This window comes from Theobroma cacao, unplaced genomic scaffold, assembly GCF_000208745.1.
Source record: "Theobroma cacao cultivar B97-61/B2 unplaced genomic scaffold, Criollo_cocoa_genome_V2, whole genome shotgun sequence".
Lineage (NCBI taxonomy): Eukaryota > Viridiplantae > Streptophyta > Magnoliopsida > Malvales > Malvaceae > Theobroma > Theobroma cacao.
This window is the reverse complement of record NW_017234727.1, coordinates 161,945-167,026: the sequence shown is the minus strand read 5'-3', so window position 1 is coordinate 167,026 and position 5,082 is coordinate 161,945. Positions and strand designations below refer to the sequence as shown.

At 34.0% G+C, this 5,082-nt stretch overlaps 1 long non-coding RNA gene across 2 annotated transcripts; it reads left to right on the top strand.

Annotated features, from left to right (window-relative positions):
- Positions 1 to 711: 711 nt before the first annotated feature.
- Positions 712 to 3,068, top strand: LOC108663863. 2 transcript variants are annotated; one of them, XR_001929966.1, is made up of 4 exons: positions 712 to 1,477; positions 1,554 to 1,618; positions 1,927 to 2,049; positions 2,475 to 3,068. It is a non-coding gene; the product is annotated as an uncharacterized LOC108663863 (long non-coding RNA). The 2 variants fall into 2 exon arrangements; XR_001929965.1 differs by having other exon boundaries at positions 712 to 1,618.
- The last annotated feature ends 2,014 nt before the right edge of the window (positions 3,069 to 5,082 follow it).

The following is a 5,082-nucleotide window of genomic DNA, read 5'->3' as shown; positions in this document are numbered from 1 at the left end:
GGACTTTTCTTGTCAATGGATGGCTTTCGCTTCACATTTCCAAATGGAAACATCAAATTATGATCTGTTTTGATGTAAACTTAAAAAAAAAAAATTCAATTTGAAATCATTTATAAAGTTATAAAACCACTTAAAGTGTGTAACACCCCATGACCTAAAACAGTGGTTAATATGACTTTAAGAATAAGATTAAGACCAATAGAGGTCAATTTAAAAGTTTAAGAGTGGTGAAGGAGGAATGAAATATTTTAGAATAAAATATTCCATACATAATAAAATAATAATAATATTTATTAAAGTCGTCATAATGGAGTAAAAGGGAGCGATGGAGCTAAATCAAGATAAATTAAAATGTTTTGGAACCCTGAAAGCTAAATGAAAATTTTAGGAATTTAATAATATTTTATTGGTAAAATATTATTAAAATAATATCAAAATATTCCTATTGTGAGTGGTGGACAAACTCACATAATCTATGTGTTGAACTTAATTTGGGGAGTTATAACATAATTTTGATGATTTGATGAATAAAATATTATTATATTGATTCTAGAATATTATTTTAATGAGTAAAATTTTAGTGATGTAAGTACTAATAATGGTACATGTGAGTTTGGAAGGAATGGAGACATGAATTAATTGGGATAATGATGATATGTGGGATAATGAAATGTGCATGTGGATCTACTATTACATGCAAAAAGGAGAAAGTTAGTGGGGAACATGTGGGACCACACCATGTGAAGTAAAGAGAAGAATGAGAATAAATCCTATTGCATGTAATGAGATTGGTGCATTAGGTGGCCAAATGAGGAAAGAAAATGTGGGATGCATGTGACTTGAATGGTTTAATGAATGACCAAATAAAATATAAAGTAAAGGTTATGCATGAAATATGATTGGAGGAATAAGGTGGTGCATAAAATAAAGAATGAAGAAAGAAATAATGAGGGAGTGTAGGTGGTGAATGGAAAAGATAAACAAGGATAGATATTAGGCCAACGAACAAGGGAGAAAATTGGTGTAAGAAAATTGAGTGGGTGCTAAATTGGTTTAATGAGAAGAGAGGAATAAAATAAAGAAGAGAAAGGTAGGGAAAGGCTTGGAGAACATTGGCAAAACCGCACCTTTGAAAGCAAAAAGAATAAAGAAAGGAGAAAGAAAGAAAAAGAAAGGGGAGAGAAAAAAAGAAGAAAAACTAGAAAGAGGTTTGATTTTGGAAAAGATTAGAGAAAATCGAAAGGTCATCTCTCACATGCCATTGTTGAAGCTTGAAGGAGAAATTGGTGGTTCGGCATAGTGATTCCAAGGTAAAGAAGGTAAAAGATGTCATTTTGTTTGAATGCATGCCTTGTGAATAGATTGTAATGTGAGATTATACTTGTGGTAGCAAGAATCTTCAAGGATTCAAAGAACTGGGTGCATGCATGTGGGTTGATCTTAGAAGTATGGTGATTTTGAGAAAGACAAATGATGGGTAAGTGTTTTTAACCTTGAGATCATAAATGGAAAGGAAATATAAGATGTGTATTGATTATTTGTGCTTGTGGTAGCAACGGTGACCGAGGATGTGAGGAGATTGTGAGCTATATGTGAAATTCAAGATAAAAATCGAAAGGTAAGCATGCAATGTGGGTACCCTATGTTATATTGGACTTGGTTGGTTGAGAGTTCAAAATTGCATGTTAGATTATTGTGAATAATAAGGATGAAAAATCTGAAATTAGATTAAAGATTCATTGATTAAGGTGCTGCCCATATATGTGCATAATTAAGTATAAATACGGAAGTAGACATAATGGAGAAGTAGATTATTGTGAGGGATTCTTGAAATAAAGAAAACTAAGAATATGGTATATAGAGCAACAAATATGAGCTGAATTGTGGTGGCGTTCATTAAGTATATTGAGTTTAATTTGCTGCTAGGAAGTGCATAAGTGAGGAGGGTTGCCGTGGTGGTGTACCGAAAGAGGTAACGGGTGACTAGAAAGTAGAATTAGCGAGAGGCACACCCGAATCAATGGCAAAGTAACATCCCACTATTATGAGGTGAGTGGGGGTATCTATTTCAAAGTTTCATAAACTATATAATGATATATGTATAATAAACGTTGCCGATTTTCTTTAAATGCATTGTGGAAAGCATGAGTTGGTAGAATGCTAGGCACTTGTGAATGCCATGTTTTCAAAAATGTTATATATATATAAGCTATATATGTAAAGGGTTTTAGACATCGGGAAACAAGCTCTTTACCATGATTTATGTCAAAAAGTGCCTTGCTTTTATGATATGCATTCATGAATAAGCTTTATGTTCACCATGCTTGAATTTAACATTTCAACCTCATGCAAAGGTTTTATATCATGAATTCTTACAAAAAGATTGAAAGTCACCGTGATTGGTATTTTGGAAATAGCTTTAAAATAAGCTTTTGAAAACCCAAATTTAGTTATAAATGGTTTTGTCAAACCAGGAGATTCGAGAGTAAGCCAAATGTCACATTGGGATAGTGTGACCCTTGTGCACAAGTGAGCTCTAGCTAGAGAACCTTTGGGTTGCCAAAAGGCTGTTAGATGTGGCTAGGCCACGGTCCGTGATATATGTACGTGGCAAGGCCATGGGATGATATACGTGGCTAGGCCACGAGTTGATATATGTGGTTGAGACCACATGATTTCTCCGATGTCAGCCAACATTATAGAGACTGCCATGGCTGTGGGAATCCGGTGGAGAGGGGCTTCTCGGATGTTATTACGTGGAAGCAGGTCGACGAGTTGGTTATTACGATTACCTACTCGAGAGAGATATCTTTTTGGGTTTTCAAACATGTACACTTTCGCATGGTGAGAATTATAAGTTTTTTCGCAGCTCCTTTATTTATACGATGATTTTGTATTTAATTCCTCGAGGATGAGATGATTTATGAGCTTGTGTATAAGCTTTGATAATGCTTGGTTTTACGGAAGCATGCGTGCTTATGCTAGTTTGATTTGTGTAAAGTATGTTAAATGATTTCGATGGTAGAAATCTTTCACTTGCACTGGCTTTGATAATTAATTGAAATGATTATTTTGCATCAAAATTCTCAAGTTATATGTATGGCACAAATGTTCCATTTGAGTGTAAATTGTTTATATACATTCTTATGTTTTTAATATTCAAAATTTCTGTCCCTGGCTTGTGTCCCATCTACAACTTGCTCACGGAGCCGATGATCACTAAGTCTGTGAGACTCAACCCCCTTTTCTTCCCTTTTTTGTAGATAAGCGATCAACTCAAGTGTATTGCCTTAGCATATTTAACTCATTGCGATGTAGGTAATGGCATCTCTTAGACTTCCACTCTGAGTCGCTCCACTGCATAGGGGTCGTGTTGTGTAAAACAGTTAGACTTAAAAAAATTATTAGTTTATCGGAATGTATTGCTAAAAACCTTGAGGTTGTGTAATGGATTCTAATTGTGATGTTTAAATTTATCTTGAAGTTTACTAGAATTGGATATTGTTATCTAGTTGCTACATCTTAATTACAACTTCTTATTTGGTTTAAGTAAACGATAGTATTATTACAAGTCAGTAGAATTTTTAATAATCATCACAAGTGGAACGTTATAATAAAATCCAAGTCCATTCATTTACACAGTAAAATGTTTGATTGGTTAACAAGAATCTCAACTAAAGCTTGTTTAGGATTTGGAGGGTTTTCTCACAAGTCTTGGATGCTGGTAACAATCAGGAAGAGGGTTGTTCCAAAGTGTGTAACTAGGCTAACGAAGGCATGAGTGACTCTAAATGGACTTTTCTTGTCAATGATGATTTTCGCTCCACGTTTTCCGAGGCAAACATCCAATTATGATATTGTTTTAACCAAAAATGAAAAAAAATCAACTTAAAATCATTAATAAGATTATAAAACTATTTAAAGTGAGTAACTAGGGTTTCGAAGGTATGAGTGGTTATAAAGAGATTTTTTGTGAAACCTTGACCCTCATAGACACGTAACTCAAGGTGAAACTTATGTTTAAAGGTTTAATTTGAGCTAATGATGCTAGTTTTACGTTAATTATAATTATTTTATGTCGTTATAGGAGTAGGATCAAAAATAATTTTAATTGGTGAAGAAAGGTGCAAAATGAACAGTAGCCTTATTTGCATATGTTTTAGTTTTTCAAGTATATCTCCCACTATAGAAGTTTAAATAACATGAGTTTTCAACCATTAAAAAGCTAAGAGGCAGGGCTACAACTTTGATGTTTACCACTTTGCCCAGTTTTGATGGGAAGGTGGTCAAAATCTTTGTCGAATTTAAAGGACTATGCTAGAAGAACCGAAATTGGCAGAATGTTTGAGCGCCGTGGCACTGGAAATTGAGAGCTACGGCCCTCATTGTAAATTCTACAAATAACAATATTTTGGGGTTTTTGAAGCTAGGACTTTTAGGGGCTACTTAAGGGACCTGTTTCAGAGGATTTTAGACTTTTCCCTAGTGTCAAAAGAGTAAAGGATTTCATAAGAACAAGAGGAAGACAAGTGGCATTGCTAAGGGCATTATTGTAATTTTATGAACAATTGGATAAGTTTTAACTATAAATATCTTCATTCTCCAGCACCTTCCTCAGATTTCCAGCACTTCTTCTTCTTCTTCTTCCTCCCATCCCACATTTCTTCACCTTCCATGGGAATACTCTTCAAGCTTCAATAACTCTCTCAAGTTAGCCTTCATTTTCATGCTTGTGTTCATTTTTTTTATAGAACCTCTTATGCTCTTTGACTCTTACACCTTAAAACCCTTGAAATATCTTAGATCAATACTTTCTCTCACTAACTAGGGTTTTAGAGAGAGAAAAAAAGACCTTCTATAATAGTTGGGAATTCTTAAGGAGATATTCAATTGCAAATCTAGCAAGGTGAGCATCGAAATTGAGTTGATATTTTAGTTGTTGAGAATGATTAATAGTTAGATTTATGAGTGTTTTGTAGTTGAGGTAGTTTATTCATTTTGGTGTGATTATAATAGTGCAAATAAATAGCCACTTGATGGTAGTTGGAAGCTAGTTAGGAATAACTAGTGGAACATGATTTA